The sequence below is a fragment of the Mastomys coucha genome, unplaced genomic scaffold (genome assembly GCF_008632895.1).
Source record: "Mastomys coucha isolate ucsf_1 unplaced genomic scaffold, UCSF_Mcou_1 pScaffold16, whole genome shotgun sequence".
Taxonomy (NCBI): Eukaryota; Metazoa; Chordata; class Mammalia; order Rodentia; family Muridae; genus Mastomys; species Mastomys coucha.
This window is the reverse complement of record NW_022196898.1, coordinates 52,567,764-52,585,103: the sequence shown is the minus strand read 5'-3', so window position 1 is coordinate 52,585,103 and position 17,340 is coordinate 52,567,764. Positions and strand designations below refer to the sequence as shown.

General features: G+C 44.9%; 1 pseudogene; it reads left to right on the top strand.

Moving 5' to 3' along the window:
- The first annotated feature begins 5,237 nt into the window (after positions 1 to 5,237).
- Positions 5,238 to 5,337, top strand: LOC116094502 (annotated as a pseudogene).
- The last annotated feature ends 12,003 nt before the right edge of the window (positions 5,338 to 17,340 follow it).

Genomic DNA, 17,340 nt, shown 5'->3' with positions numbered 1-17,340 from the left:
TCAGCCGTTAAGAGTACTTGCCGCTGATCTTTCCTGGGACCAGAGTTCAGTTCCCACTGTCCTCTTGAATGGTTCACAACAACTCCAGCACCTTCTTTGGGGCTCCAAAGGTACCTGAACACATGTGTCCATATACACATATACATAAATGAAAAACAAAAAATATAATTTGCTGTGCTTTCCTCATAGGTAAAATTAGGGATAATATTCTTCTACTAATATTATAAGGTTATTATGATAATCAATCTCAGGTGTGAGTGAGCTTCATTTGCGTGAGCTGTGAAGTGTTTATACTTATAGGGCCATTCACAGTGAATTGAATCCAAGAGGTCACTGCTTGTAAGGTACTGTTATAGAGTACTAAAGCTGAAAAGAAGATTCATACTTAATAATAGCAGATTAATAACAGTAAAAACAAACTGAGAGAGAGAGAGAGAGAGAGAGAATGCCCCCCACTCCCTGTTTCTTTTGGTTTTTCAATGCAGGTTTTTTTCTGTATAGCCCTGGTTGTCCTGGAACTTCCTCTGTAGACCAGGCTGCCTCAAACCCAGAGACCTGCCTGCCTCTACTTTTGGAGTGTTGAGATTAAAGATGTGCACCACCATTGCCTGGCTTGAAAGAGAACCCCTTGTGTCTGAGCTATCTCTCAGGAACAATTCAGAAATTTTGGGGTCATCTTTGAGACAGGGTCTTGAGCAGCCCAGGCCACCCTCACACCTGGTCTGTAACCAGGGATGACCTTGAATTTCTGACCATCCTATATGCTGGGATATCACACATGCACCACTGCTACAAGTTTTGTTTTATGAAGTCTTAGGAATAGCACCCAGGGCTTTGTGTATGCTAGGCAGGTAGGGAGTCTACCAACTAGGCTGTGACTTCAGTGGAGAAAGGTTATACTTGGGGTTTAAGAAGAGCTGCAGTGGAGCCGGGCAGTGGTGGCACACGCCTTTAATCCCAGCACTTGGGAGGCAGAGGCAGACAGATCTCTGAGTTCGAGGCCAGCCTGGTCTACAGAGTGAGTTCCAGGACAGCCAGGGCTACACAGAGAAACCCTGTCTCAAAAAACAACAACAACAACAAAAAGCTGCAATGAATCCATGACTCAGGATGCTGACCTAAAGAGCTCTAGACAATTTATTAAAAAGGCTCATGAACACAAAAAGTTGGTGACCATAAAATACTGGCATAGTGGTGCATGCCTTTAGTTCCATCACTTGGGAGGCAGAAGCAGGAGGATCTCTGTAACTTTGAGGCCAGCTTGGTCTTCAGAGTGAATTCCAGGGCAGACACAGCTACGTAGTGAGACCCTGTCTTAAAACAACAAAGACACACGGGTACAGAGACAATAGAGACTAGAGACACTGACAAAGAGACAGTTGTAAATTGGGCTGGGCAGTACTGGTGAATACCTCTTATGCTAGCATTTGGGAGGCAGAGGCAGGTGGATCTCTGAGTACCAGGGCAGCCATGTCCATAGAGCCAGTTTCATATCATCTAGGGCTACATAGAGAAATTATGTCTCAAAATAAACGCTTCCATTATGGAGGGAAGCTCATTAAGATACAGGGTGTTAGAGGAGAGGTCAAAGACTCCATCGGCCAGGAGAGCCTTTAAGGTCAGGAAGTAACCCAATGACTTCAGAAAGTCCCTGAAAGTTATCCTTACTTTGCTCTGTCCTCCCTTCCCAAGCTGGGTCTGTGAACATTTGTTCATACCACTCCAGAAATGGTGTCCCACCACCACATTCTTCTAGAAGAAGGAACTGGAGTCCTTAAAGTGGAATGACACTTAATGTTCAAATTAGGGTTATAGATTCAAAAGAGGCTAGAGAGACATAAGGCACATTGTTATACCCCAAATAAAAAGCTATCTTGATTCAACAGAGGGTAGAGTGGAGAAGGGGTAAATAATAGATTTTTTTTTTAAATGTTTCAAATGCCCAATAGGCTTGAGGAGCTAAGCTCCATGGTATTGGAGGACTCCACAGACCCATCTATTTTTTGTTCATTTATTTGTTTGTTTGTTTTTCGAGACAGCTGAGAGTTCTACATCTTCATCCAAAGGAAGCCAGGGGTAGATTGTTTCCAAGAAACTAAGAGGAGAGTATCTACACCCACCCCACAGTGACACCCTTCCTCCAACAAGGCCAGACCTCCAAATAGTGCCACTCATGGGCCAAACATACTCAAACCACTACATTCTACTCCCTGGCCTCCATAGGCTTGTTCAAACACAAGAGTTTGTGGAGGCCAGACCTAACCGCAGCACAATGCTAAAACATTTATTCCAACTTTAAAAGTCCCCATAGTCTATAATAGTTTCAACAATGTTAAAATTTCAAAGTTCAAAGTCTCTTCTGAGAGTCATCCAATCATGGATCTATAATCCCCAAAGCAAGACAGGAAACCAGCTGGACAAATTCCAAACTCTGAATCTCCATGTCTGATGTCAAAGCGGTCTTGAGATCTTCAACTCCTTTTTCATCTTTATTGACTGCAACAATCTTCTTTTTCCTGGGCTAGTTCCACTCCCTGTTAGCAGCTTTTCTCAGCAGATAGCCCATGGCTCTGGCATCTCAAAAATCTTGGGGTCTCCAAGTCAACTTCAACTTTGCAGCTTCTTGCTCCAATGTCCACACATGATCTTCTGAGCACCTCCAAAGAGATTTCATCATGTCTCCAGCTCTGCTCTCTGGAGCACTCTATCTAGGCTTGGGTTGATTGCACTCCACTGCTCTGGCTGTTCTTGGTGGTCATCCCATGGTACTGAGATCTCCAATATGCTGGGGTCTTCTGCTCAACTAGGCTTCACCAATTGCCTCTCATAAGCTTTCTTCATAGTGCCAGACCTCAATTTCTTTGCATGATCCTTTCAGTCCTAGGCCATCAACTGCAATTGAGGCTGTATTCTTACCAGGGGCCTTCCCTGGCCTCTCACAATGCCAGGCCTCAGCTGCTCTCCATGACCCCTTCATGCATTCAAAACCAACACTACCTGGGTGATTATCACATATTACCAAGTCCAGCTGCAGGACAAGGTACAACCCTGGCTATCTCTGGAACACAGCTTCTTTGTGCTCTCAGAAAACACTTTCCAGAAGATGTCACCCCAGTGATTCTGGTCTCCTCTTAACACTGCTAATTCCTTAGCTCCCTTCTGCGGTTTGCTGGGGCTAGAACATTTCCCCCAACCCTCTTATTCTATTATCAGCTTTCTGTTTTCCAACTCCCTCACTGCCTAAGCTTGCTCTGTAGAGTGACCTTGAATTTGGAGATCAGGATGGTTCTGTCTCCTGAGTTCTGGCATTAAAGCCATGTACCACCATGCCTGGACCTAAGCTTTTCTTCACCTAGAACTTGCTCTGTCTCAGGCTGGCCTTGACCTCAGAGATCTCCTTGCCTTTGTAGGGTGGGATCTGTCTTGAGGTCACCACTGCTGTAATCTGTTCAACTCCTCGAACACAGGATTCAGCTCCTTTCTACTCCCTGGTGTCCCCTGAATACTTGAATCATATGTTTTATATTTTTCTTTTCTCAGCTTGCTCCTTTTCATTAAAATGCTCTTCATAAAAATGAATTATAGTAACCACACAACAGAATTTATATCAGGCTGTTTTGGGACTCCCTTTGTCAAAGCAATTAAAAATTTCACCTTAGCCTCAGGCAGACTTTTCAGACAATGGCAAAAAGCAGCCACATTCTTCACCAAAATACCACAAAAAATGGTCTCTATACCACATACTGAAATTCTTCTCCACTGAATCCTCTTGGGCCAGGTCTGCACAATTCAAATCACTCTCAGCAACAAAGTCTTCCATATTCCTACTAGAATAGCCCAGTAAGTCTTGCTTAAAACATTCCATGGCTTTCTAAATCCAAAGTCCCCAAATCCACATTCTTCCTAGCAAAAGCATGGTCAGGCCTATCACAGCAATATCTCAGTCCCTGGTACCAGCTTCCAGCCTCAAGATCTAGATCCCAGGCGTGCCCTCCATTTCTGGATTGTAGTTCATTCCAGATGTAGTCAAGTTGACAACCAAGAATAAACATCACCCTCTGCCTCCAGAGTTCCGGGATTAAAGACATGTACCCCCCACCACCTGGTGACCCTGAGAATCTTTTATTATCATTCGCCACCTTGTCTTTTGATGGATTGCTCCCCTGAATGTGGTGGTGCTTACTGATTGTCTACACTAGCTGGCTACTGAGCTCTGGGGGTCTATCCATCTCCATTCCTCCACTACCCAGTGATAGATGACAGGTAAGTGTGACCATGCCCAGATTTTACAAGCCTTCTGGAGATCTGAACTCAACTCTTCATGCTTTTTTAGCAACACTCCCTAACTGAGCCCATCTCTGCAGCTCATCAGTGAGATTTAAAACATAGGCAAAAACAAAACACAAAAAGTCTATGTGCACAATATGTAGCATAGCGCCATGTATCAGAAAACTAACTGTGCCTCTTCCTATTTAAACCTGGAAGAGATACATAGTACGTGCTATCTGTAAAGGTGACATCTTACATTGCTTTTCAAAGAACTGAGCCACGCCAGAAAAATCCATTTTATTTGTAGAACTGTTGCATAACCCATCTCTCCTCTACTTCAATGGAATGCCCCTGTCGTTGCCAAATGTTGTTTGCCTGGTGGAAATTCTTGGCCAGACCTATGGATTGCCAGACCTTGCAGCTGTTTACCCTTGAAGTCCAGTTCTCCTATAACATCAAATCAAACAACGTTTCCTAAGGCCCTAACAAGAGTGGTCACCGAACTAGTTGCCAGTAAGGATAGGACATCACTATTGCTACCGTCAAGTGGTACAGAATTGATATAAAAAACAAGCCTATGAGTATCAAAATAGTAAGTGCAGACTATGAAGTGACAACCAGGAGTGATAGAAGGGATAGCAAAGACATGACAGAAGAAAAGGCTACCTTCGTGCTCCGCAGAAGCTTTCTGCTCCTAGGTTGTTAGGGGTATTATTTCTGCACAGCCTTGTCTTTCCACCTAAAATGTGGCCTTCGAAGGACCACCTTTCCCTCTAAGATTCTCAGGACCACCCTTTCTTTTAAGAGGAAGAGGCCTGGCTTTGCCTAAAACAGTGCAGTAAGTACCGCTGAGAATGCTGGTGCTGGGCTGTGGTTCCAATATTCAGAAGGAAGAGACAAGAAGATCAAGAGTTCAGAGCCAGTCTTTTGTTGCATAGTGAAACCTTGTCTCAGAAATGTAAAAATCAGTACTTGCTTTGGCAGCACATACAGTTAAATTCGAGTGATACAGAGAAGATTAGCACAGCCCCTGCACGAGGATGACACAAAAATGTTTTTTTTTTTTTTGAAGAGAATGCAAAAACCAAATCCAAATCCAAATCAGAGAACAGTGTGAGAGCCACAGCCTGCTCTGCGCCTCCAGCTCTCTGCTAACCTCTTGCTTTTGGCCACTTCATTCATTTCCCTGTGAGAATGAATGTCATCGCCATTCCAAGTCCTCAGTCAATGTGTTCTAAAAGGAGAGAGAGCCTGCGAGTATGAGTCAACTTTATTCCTGGTACTGAACCCTGTTTGTTCTTGTCTTAGTTGCCCCGAGGAACAGGGAAGAGCAATGTAACTTCAGTTTCTCCGGCTATTAAAAGGAAATGATTGGCAGCCAACCCAGTTAAGAGAAGAAAGAGCTTGCACACTGAGCTCCTGTTAGGTACATACAGGGACTTTTGAAGAATTTACTTCAGAGTGCCCCACTTGCTTGTATTAATCTTGGTGCTAGCTTCTTAGGCACCAAGAAGAATCAGGCTACCACAGAAGTCTCCAGGCATCTGCCTGGTGGGCTGGTAAGGGAAAGTGCATTCCTTCACCTCTGCCAGGCAGAGTGATGCTTAGCGATGGGCTCTTCTGTCCTCCCCCTGAGTGCACCGATTTGTATCCTTCTGAAGGGTGGGGTGTAGCTCAGTAGTGGAAAACTTGCCTTGCAATTGTGAAGTCCTGGGTAGGATCCTTGGCACTGAAAAAATGAAAACAAATGCTGAGAGGATCGAGAATTCATTTTTTTATGTCTCCTCATTGCTTGTTCATATCAATTAGTGCAGTACAGAACACAATGCTGCCAGTGTTCAGTAAGAGGTTTTTAATCGGTCAGCTGATGAATTGACCAAACCTGAATGGAGTAAGTCTGTTAGGATTGCCTGCCTTTATTGGATAGTATCACTCCTATATGTCAATTCATTAAGAGTTAAAAAAAAAATGGGTGGTGGTGGCACACTCCTTTAATCCCAGCACTGGGGAAGCAGAGGCAGGTGGATTTCTGAGTTCAAGGCCAGCCTGGCCTACAAAGTGAGTTCCAGGACAGCCAGGGCTACACAGAGAAACCCTGTCTCAAAGAAACCAACCAAACAAACAAACAAGCAAACAAAACAAAAACCATACTGGGCATGGTGGCAAATGCCTTTAGTCCCAGCACTGGAGAAGCAGCAGCAGTTGGGTCTCTCTGAGTCTGAGGCCAATATGGTCTACAAAATGACTCCAGGACACTCAGGGCTCTGCTGTTTAGAAAAACAGCAGGAAAAAAAAAAGTTAAAAAGCGATGACAAGGACCTTCAAGGTAGATAAAGATGCTTGCTGCAAAGCCCGGTGACCTGAGTTTGATCCCAGGAACTGATAGGAGAGAAGGAAAGAACAGAGGTCTGGTAGATTGTCCTCCGACCTCCACCTCTGCAGGTGTACCCTGCTCTACTCCACTTCCCCCCCAAAAAAGAAAAAAAAACAGACAGTAGAAGTTTCTCATAGTAAATCATTAGCAACCCTCCTGACAACCAATGCAGGCAGAGAAAGAGGGAAGAATCTTGGGGGGTTGGGGGGAGGCGTCGTCCTCAGCACCCAGTGCAGACTGACCCAGGGCAAGGAGCCTGTGCAGAACACCACATGCGCAGCAGTATCTCTCTGGCTTTTCAGCAGTCAGCACACAGCCTCTGAAGGACCTTGCTCTGTATCGCACTCTGGTTCTCACACTGTTGAATGAAGAGGGCAAGACTCTCTGGCCCAGCCTGTGATTCTGAGAGGCTCCCTGACAGGGCGGCTGAGAGGCTGAGCAGATGCGATAGGAATGAATGCCTGCGCTCTTCTCTGACTGCCTATTTTGGCCATCTCCCTGCTCTGAGACGTTGCCGTGGAGGGGTCAGAGGCCTGAGCCAAGGCAAAGATATAGGAGAGAGATCTGGAGTCGACCTCAATGGGTAGGGCCCATTAAGACGAAAGGGAGTACAGTGTAGGGAATGTTCAAAGAACGACCGGACCCATTGGAAGGATCACCAAGGGGCCAAGCCTTCCCATTTAGTTAACCCTCAAGCACTGCCAGGAACATCGTGCATTTCAGTGTATGGATGTTGGACTGAGGCAGGAAATGGTAGTAAATCTACCTATGTCGAATAAATGAACTTGGCAGTCTAGAACCCTGCTCAGTCTTCAGTGAACAGGACAGACAGTCTGAGGGCTTCTCCCAGCATAGTCGAGAGATCTCTCCAAGAAGAGGCTGTGGATCACCAAATGTATTCAGTGTTCTATGACCTGGAGCTCAGAATCTTCCTAGGAGTCTTGGAAGAATGAGTCTTAGAAGGCAAGGTCTTGACTAGGGCGTGGTACCATAGGGCTAAAAACTCAGCACTCTGCACACTGAAGCAGAAGGACTGGGTTGGAGGACCTCCCTCCCCCTTCCCCATCTCACCTCCCCCATCCCCCACCAGCAGGCTGCATAGTGAGGCCACGCCTCAACAAAACAACAACAACAAAAAGAGCAAAACAGAACAACCAAGGCAAGGCTTTGGTTCTCACTGTACTTCCCTGTGTGGGAGCCCAGAAGTGTAGGAAAAAAAAACTTGCCCCAGGGCTCATAAGGCCCTATCCCTCCCTGAGGGACTATTGGCAATTAATGGTTGCTAGAGAAGGAAGTCATTTTATTCAGTGGTTTAATCACTGGTAAATTGCCCAGATTCTGGTAAATAACTCCCCACCTATGCTCATGTGAACAACTCTACCTAAACTGAGGCCCCTCTCCCTCTCGCACACTCCAACAACTTGAAAGTAGGTAGGAAGGAATGGGAGAGAGATAAAAGAAAACATCGGTCCAGCATGGTGTTGCATGTCTGTAATCTCAGAAATTGGGAGGTGAAGGCAGAAGCAGACAGATTTCTTTGAGTTCGAGGCCAATCTGGTCTACATAGTGAGTTCTGGGCCATCCAAGAGTACCCAGTGAGTTTGGTTCCCACCACCCACATCAGGCAGCTGACAACTGCCTGTAGCTCCAAAGGCTCAAACAGCCTATCCTCTGCTGCCTTCTGAGGAGACCTGCGTTCATGTGCACATGCCCATGTTCCCCCAGTCCCCCACATTTAAGAAAAAGAAAGAAAAGCCAGGTGGCCAGGTGCAGTGATACACTTTAATCTCAGCACTTCAGGGGCAGGGGCTAGCAAATTCTGTGTCTTAGGATGTGCTGGCTGGTTATATGTCAACTTGACACAAGCTAGGTTCTTTCGGGAAGAAGGGATCTTAATTGAGAAAATGACTCCACAGATTTCCCACCATGGGAAATGATCTTGATTGACGATTAATGTGGGAGGGCCTAGCTCAGTGTGAATGCTGCCATCCTTAGGCTGGTAGTCCTAAGTCTATAAGAAAGCAGGCTGAGCAAGCCATGAAGGAGCAAACCAGTAAGCAGCACTCCTCCATGGCCTCTGCATCAGCTCCTGTCTCCAGGTTCCTGGCCTGAATTCCTGCCCTGACTTCAGCCTTCCACGATGGACTATAACATGTTGCTTTTGGCCATAGCGTTTCATCATAGCAGTATAAACCCTAAGACAAGGCCAGCCTGGTCTACACAAGTTTCAGGGAATCCAGGACTACATAGTAAGACCCTGTCTCAAAATTAAGTAAATAAATAAGGTTAGTTACATATGTAAAAATATTTTCAAGATACTGGTTAATAAGATATGGAATTGACCAAAATTCATTAATTCATTATGAATATAATGAGAAATTGTAAAGAATAAAAAAATAAAATTAGAAGCAAATCTGCTCCACAGAACCTACATTTTCTTCCCTGAACTCAGAGCTCAGGAGAGGTGAGAGGTTCTTCATGGCTTGCTCAGTCTGCTTTTTTTTTATAGACTTAGGTCTATAGTTTCTCTATACTATCCCGCCCGTGCAAAGTGTTCTATAACATACACAGGCAGGGCTCACCCTTTCTTGTGGTAGGCTCTGACATGACCTGATTCCAGGGATCTGGCTGCAGCCATTTGCCTTGAAGTCCTGGCTGCGTTAGCTGGTAGGACTTGGAGCCTTGTCTTTCAGAGGTTGTTAGCAGGAGACTCCCAGCATGCTAGAAGCTCTGCATGAGAGCAGAAGCTGCCAATGTTGCTGTAGCTGTGGGAACTGTGGCCAAGAGCCAAGAACCAGAGCCGACTCTTGCTGTGTGCAGCGACTCCCCCAGAGTTGGCACAGCCAGGGAGCCTACAGAGCCATGTAAATCTTTCTCCAAGCAGTCTGTCTCTTCGGTAGCTACAGAAACAGTATTTGTTATCCTTTGGTTTTCAGGAGACAGGCAGAAATCTGATGGCGACAGTCTGTTTCTGAAGCTTCAGAGCCCACCCAGCAAAACCTTCAGAAATGAGAGAGTAGCTAATGTCCGCCAGCCAGCCCCGGCTCTTAGGCTGCTGTCAGGATTTGAAGCCTCAAGAACTTGGAACTAACTTGCCCTTTCAAGGTCAGAAAACTGAAAGTCAGTATAGTATTCAAAGTTTCATTTAGTAGAGGAGAAGCATGGCCCCGTGGCCCACAAGGTGCTGTGTGCTGTGGGATAATAATTGACCTCAATTCATACACAGCATTCAGGACCAGAGCTGGTGAGCTTTGGAGCCTTGGAACAGAGAGGATCTCAGAGTAAAAATTGGAAGTGTTTATCCAACTTTGGATTATCCAATTTCTCTGGCAAGAAAGAGATTACCTTCACCTGTTCAGTTCTTAAGCAGGTAAAATGATGCCTTGGGGCCAAGGAGCCTGATTCTGTCATGATTTACAATATCCATAACTTAAAACAGACTTTCTAGAAACAAAGGAGAAGGGACTCCCTTGCTTCTGCAAGCAACAACTTTGGGCACCAGGCTTCCTGAGTGTTGAACATGTGACATGAGAGTTTTGGTCCCCAGACTTTGCGTCTCTTTCTGTATCTCATCATAATTTTAAGAATAAACTGCTATTGTGGCTTTAAACACCAACCTCTGGGATTTTGAATCAACTTTAGGAAACAAATTCACAGCCTATATGTTAGCAGATTGGATTTTGTTCTGTTGTTGTCCTTGCTGTTGTTATTTTGAAACAGAGCCTGTTCTGTAATCCCAGGCTGGTCTCAAATGTATAGCAATCCTCCTGCTTCAGTTTCCCAAGTGCTAGAATTACAGACGTAAGCTGCCATGCTGAGTAAGGCAGACAGACTGAATTTCTAAACATATATGGCTGAGAATAAAAACCTCACTGTGCACCGGGCCGTGGTGGTGCACACCTTTGATCCCAGTCCTTGGGAGGCAGAGGCAGGCAGATTTCTGAGTTCCTGCCCAGCCTGGTCTACAGAGTGAGTTCCAGGTCAGCCAGGGATATACAGAGAAACCCTGTCTCAAAAAACAAACAAACAAACAAACAAAATTAAAAAAAAAAAAAAAAACCCTCACCGTGGTAAAGTCATGTCACATGGGCCTTCTTGGGGGCCCCTGGTGGTGGCCAGGATGACTCCTAGACTGACTTCTAAAGTCCCCAGGCACAGTGAGGATTCCCTCAGTGTTCAAGGACCAGAGGGATATAGTAGTGTTTGGGATCCTGGTCTGGGATGTGACTTTGTGTACCATTTTTTTTTCTCTTTTCCTTTTAAGCAAATCCCTCACTCTTTCTCTGCCTCTATCTTCTCATCTTTGAACTGGGTATGACAAAGTGACATACTACATGCCTATGCTAACATACTAACATACTACATACTGACACACTATGTGCTCAGCATGTACTAGTGTCTCCACTTTGTTTTCTTTTTGAGACAGAGTCTTTCTCTACATAGCTATGCCTGTCCTGGAACTCACTCTGTAGACCTGGCTGGCCTTGAACCCACAGAGATCCTCCTGCCTCTGCCCCCAGAGTGTTGGGATTAAAGACCAACACTACCAAGTCTGGGCTCCATTTAATTTTAAAATTCAATTTAATTTTAGAGACAGGCCTAAAGTCACCTCAAACCCCTGAGCTCAAGTGATCCTCCTGCCTCAACCTCCAGCATAGCAGGGACCATCACAGTTAGCCGTTTCTCTGCTTTGCTCACCATGCTAGTAAATCTGCGAAAAGCTGAGCTCTTGGCAAGAAATGAAAACAGAACTGAGAGTTAATCAGACCAAAGCTTATGTGTTTGACTAGCAAGTTAAACTGTCTGACAGTTCAATAAATACACAGGACAGTCTTGTTGCCTTTAAAAGAATGTATTTGGAAGGCCCTATATTAGTCCTGTTTGGAAATTTGTTTTTTGTCAGGGTTTAACTTATGAAATCTGTGATATATAGTGGGGTTTGTTGTTGTTTTATTTTTTGAGACTATGTCACATAGTCCAGGCTAGCCTCAAACTCACTAGGTAGCTGAGGATGACCATGAACTCCTTGCTTTTACCTCCCAAGTGGCAGGGTTACGATCATATACCACTAAGCCTTGTGTTTTAGGTGCTGGGAATTGAACCCAGAGGTAACACTATTCCAACAGAGGACAACCACAGCGCTTCTGAACTTCACACACACACACACCCCACACACACACCCCAGCCCACTGGCTGGCATTAGCTTACTATGTAAAGGAGAACTGTCTAGAACTCAGAGACCTGCTTCCTGGTGCTTGGATGAAAGGCATGTGCCACCATACCTAAGCCAAACCCTGATTTTTACATGGGTTCTAGGTGTTTGTTCGAAGCAGGGTTTCACTTTGTAGCCCAGGCTGCCCTTTAATTTACCATGTAGCCCAGGCAGACCTCAAACTGGCAGGGATATACCTGCCTCAGCTTTGTAGTTCTGGCTACCATGCTCAGCTTGACATTTACCCTTTTCTTTTCTTTCTCTCTTTCTTTCTTTCTTTCTTTCTTTCTTTCTTTCTTTCTTTCTTTCTTTCTTTTTTTTTTTTGAGACAGGGTTTCTCTGTGTCATCCTGGAACTCACTCGAACTCAGAAATCCGCCTGCCTCTGCCTCCCAAGTGCTGGGATTAAAGGCATGCGCCACCACCGCCTGGCTACCCTTTTCTTAAGTTAATATTGTTATACTTATTTATTTGGGTTGGTGGTGGCATGCAGCACAGCCTGCTGTGGTGGCACATGCCTTTAATCCCAAGGTCAGGAGGCAGAGTCAAGTGGATGTCTGCGTTTGAGGCCAGACTGGTCTATATAGCAATATCCAGGCCAGCCACTACTATATAGTAAGACACTCTCTCTCTAAAATGGAAACAAAACAACAAAAAAGAAATCAGAGGACATGGTGTGGGAGTTGGGTTCTCTCCCTGACAGGTCTGTCAGGGATCCAACTTGGTAGCCAGGTTTGGCAGCAAGCACCTTTTCCTGCTCAGCCATCTGGCTGGCCCTTGAAGCTTACCTTTGTTTTGAGACCAGGTCTCTGGCTAGCCTGGAACTTGCTAAGTAGACCAGTAGACTGGCCCAAAATTCACAGAGATCAGCCTGACTTTGCTTCCCAAGTGCCGGGATTAAGGGCATGTGCTACCACACCTGGCCCTCAGCAAACTCTCCAGAGGTCAACAAATTCATGTAAATATTAGACTTAACATGTCCTAGGACCAGTTACATCATTTCCCATGTCATTTACCAAACAGTATGGAATGTAGTTAGCCCTTTTGATAATAAATAAAAAATAATAATTAGGATTGGAATATAAAGGAATAAGGCAAAATACTAAGTTAAATGTTGAAGTTGACAGGTAGGTTTGAGTTAGCTTCTGTTAGTTACCGCATGAGTGGACTTTGACAAGTTTCTCAGCCTGTGACTCATTCTTGAGTGAAAAAGGAAACAAAATGTCATGACTGTGCCTGGGTAAGGTGGAGGAGAGAGAGGATTTGCTGTAGATATGGGGGAGAGCATAGCCAGAGGCAGGAACATCTGGAAGAGTCCAGATCGATGTGACCCTGAGCCAGGCCATATAAGGAGCTGGGGAAGGGGGAGGGGAACCAGGAGAAGTGGCTAAGAGGGAAAAAGTCCAAAAAAAGATTAAAAAAAAGGAGGGGGGGATCAATGTAACCAGAATGGCTGGGTTATATAGGAGTTAGAGAAGCCTAGACCGGGAGACTTCCGGGTAAGGGGTAGGTATGTCAGCCAGGAGGACTCTGCACTGGGGAGGAACAGAGGGATGCTGGGAGAACCTGGCCACACAGCATTCACTTTGGTATGTTAATAGGCACCTCAGCCTTTTGTTCTGGGCTTGAGACTTAATTCTGGGCTATAAATTGGGGATATTTTTTATCTACTACACAGGATACGGACTCTTACACTTAATTCACTATTAAGTGTAAGAGACATCCAAGAAATCAGTAAAGCACACGTCCGGGTATGTCTGTGAAAGTATTTCCAAACACAGTTGGCACGTGGGACATGGACTGATGGGGAAAAGTCTATCCTAAACATGCCCACCTCTGTTCAGTAGGCTGGGGTCTCAATGGAGCAAAGTTGGAAGGAGAGGAAGCCAGCCCATGTGTGCAAGTCCAGCTGTTCCTGAACCGGTGTGTCTGCTCCTGCTGCTGTCACCACAGTTGAGCAGAGTCTAGTCCCTTCTACCTTACAGCATGGACCCACGACAGCGACTCTCTGGGGGGCGTAGCTTCAGCCTCACACTATGGTTGTCATCTGTCTCCCTCATTCTGGTGCCTCTGGCTTCTTGGACTAAGAAGCACCTGGGTTCTCTGGCTCCCCAGCACACAGGCAGCCATTGTCATACTCCTCAGCCAATCATGAACTCCATTTAACAAATCGCTGTTCACATCCTCTGGAGCTGTTCTTCTGGAGAACTCTGACGGATGGAGCAAGAGTTTTATCACTTAGTTGACGGCCTTCAGTGTTATCAATGGGAAAGCAGCTTTCCGGCGCTGGGCTGTACACAGTGCCCTGAGTCATCTGGAGGGCATGCATTACGGTGCCCAGCTCTCTCTTTTTTGTTTATTTTATTTTAAATTATGATGCATTCTTTTTTTTGGGGGGGGGGTCACATGTGTCACACAAATACAGATGTCAGAGAACAACTTGTAGAAATTAATTCTTTCCAGCGTATGGGACCTGGGAATAAACCTCAGGTTGTCCAGTCTATCAGCAAGCACCATTTTACCTGTTGAGACATCTTTCCAGCATCTGTTTGGCATTTTTCAGACAGAGTCTCAGTATAACCCAGGCTGGCCTAGAACTTACTGAATAGGTGAGGATCATCTTGAACTCCTGATCCTCCTGCCTCAGGTTCTCAAATGCTGAGATTATAAGCATATACCTTGTTTTAGTGAATGGGTCCCATGTAGCCAAGACTGGCTTCAAAATCTCTAAATAGCAAAGGCTGACCTTGAATTTAGATCCTCTTGCCTCTACTTCCCTATGTTGTAGTTTGCATGATGTTGTAGTTGTTTTTCCCCATCCTATGCAAGAACTGACCAGTTAAGCTGTACCTACAGCCCAAAGTTAATACTTTTAGACAATAAAAAAGTATATTGAAGCAGGGCAATAGTGACACACACCTTTAATCCCAGTACTCAGGAAGCAGAGGAAGACAGATTTCTGAATTTGAGGCCAGCCTGGTCTAAAGAGTGAGTTCCAGAACAGCCAGGGCTACACAGAGAAACCCTGTCAAAAAACAAAACAAAACAAAACCAAAGCAAACCAAAACCTATATTGAGCTGGGTGGTACACCCCTTTAGTCCCATATTCAGGAGGCTAAGGCAGCTGAATCTCTTGAGTTTGAGGCTAGCCTGGGATAACCAAATTCCAAATCCAGGTATGTTGGTCCACACTTTCTGCTGGAGGCCTACATAGGGACATTGGAAGAAGGAAGACTCACTCTTTTTCACCTGCTTGTACTTACTTGCCAGCACATCTGTTGGAACCTACCTCTTCGGGATTCTAGCTTATACAGAAGACCAGCTGGAACAACTAGCCTCATGGGACTGAGTAGCTATGAGGTTCTAGGACTTTCCATTCTCAGTTGCCCACTGTTGGGTTAGTTGGACTACAGACTGTAAGTCATTACAATAAATTCCCTTCATATATGGAGAAATTTCATATGTTCTCTGACTCTAGAGAACCCTGACTAATACAGATGGGAACCTACCAAAAGTGGGCAAGAGTTGTGCAAGGAAGGCAGGCACTGCCTGCCAGAAGGCCTCTGAGGAGCACAGCCAGAGGTAAGGGTTCTGGTGAGAGCTGGCCAGCAATGGAAGGGTCTGCCAGCACCATAGGCAATACCTGGCTACAACAAAAAAAAAACCTAAGCTTGAACCACAGCCCCTTGTTAGCAAAGCTATGGAAGCGTTCCTACATGAAAGAGAAGTCAAGCTGAATGACCCCGAATGCTCTTCCTGTCCTGGACGTTTAGCATCATGAAATGTTTGCTGCAAGTATGTACAGATGTTGTGAGATTCCCAGCCCACACAGGCAATTCGTGTGGTTCTTACTCTTAACAGTTCCCAAACCATGCCCACAAAATTCATAGGAAATTCCTCGAATAGTTCAGGTGAAGGATCTACTTTGTCCAAAACCGAGGACGTGCGATTCTCCCAATGAATCCCAAGTCAATATGGAGAAGAAATCAAAGGGTGGCGGGGTGTGCCTGCAGAGGCTTTACATGTGATCTTCAGACACTGTTTGTCTGCTTTTTATATTATTATTATCTGAGATTTGTTTGTGAGAAAAATTCCTGACCTGGCAAAAATTCATAGTAATTACGTAGGAGAAAGGCTCGAGAAGAAACAGGCAAACAAACAAAAAAAAAGTATTAATAAAGTGGGGGAACCTGAGCCAGGGCTTCAGTGGGAGAGAAGACCAGAGGTCTGGAGAAGGCCCGCCCAAATGTTTTTGATGTTTGACCAATTATTATCTTATTATTCTTCCTGCTATAGATGCAGCTGGAATTTATGTAACAGGATGTTTAAAAAGATGAAAGAGAAGGTGTAGTGGGGTTCTGGGGTGATAAGAGCTTCTAGAATATGTATTTATGGACGTTTAGAGTATAAGTTCCCGTACATTCTTGTAATAAACCACCTATTTGTTTTTCTTTTCATAAGAGCAACAACTAAAAATTGGGCTTCAATATGGCAGCTTCCTGCGGCAAGCGATATAGGAAGAACAGCAAAGAGAGCGAACAAAGATTGTTGCCAAAGGGGTTGGAGGTGGTTCAATCTGTAGCCCCCACTGGTGCTTAATTAGCTTTGAGCTTTGGGTCCAGAATGTTTCATCTTTGTATTATACAAGTGTTAGAATTTATTTGGTTTCAACCTGTTTATCAGAAAATGGATTCTTCTATTGTTCGAGAAGGAGGGCCCTGTGGAATTCGTGACCGAAATCACCCAATGTGAAGATGAAAGCGAAAAATAGTTTTTGTCGGACTAAAGTTGAAATGAGTTGAACTGACTTATGTGTTAGAAGGTTTTGTGGATGGCACATGTTTTTTTCTCGAGACAGGGTTTCACTGTGTATTCATGGCTGTCCTGGAACTCATTCTATAGACCAGGCTGGCCTCAAATTCACAGAGATTTGCCTGCCTCTGCCTCCCCAGTGTTGAGATTAAAGACATGCACCAGCACTGCCTGGCTGGCACATACTTTTAATTCTATATCTCCAGAGGTAGAAGTAGGTGGATATATACCAGTCTGAATCTGGTTTATATAATGAGTTCTAGGCCAACTAGGACTATATCATGAGACTGTCTCAAAATAACTTCTACATGTTTTGTAACTAGAGTGACTCACAGGGACTGGAGAGTCCTGCTGGGTGTGCTGTCTGGTCTTACAACAAACTGATTCTGGACACCCCATTAAAAAGGTCTTTGGGCTTCATGGTGGTGGCACATCCTTTTAATCCCAGCACTCAGGAGGCAGAGGCAGGCAGATCCCTGTGAGTCCAAGGCCACCCTGATCTACAGAGTGATCCAGAGAGTTCCAGGACAGCCAGGGCTACACAGAGAAACCTGTCTCAAAAAATTACAAGCAAAAAGAGAAGAGCATTCTTTTTCATAGCCACAATACAAATGTGAAAACTAAGAAGTCAATTCCAATTAAATAATTTCTAATCTATAACCTTCATTAAAACA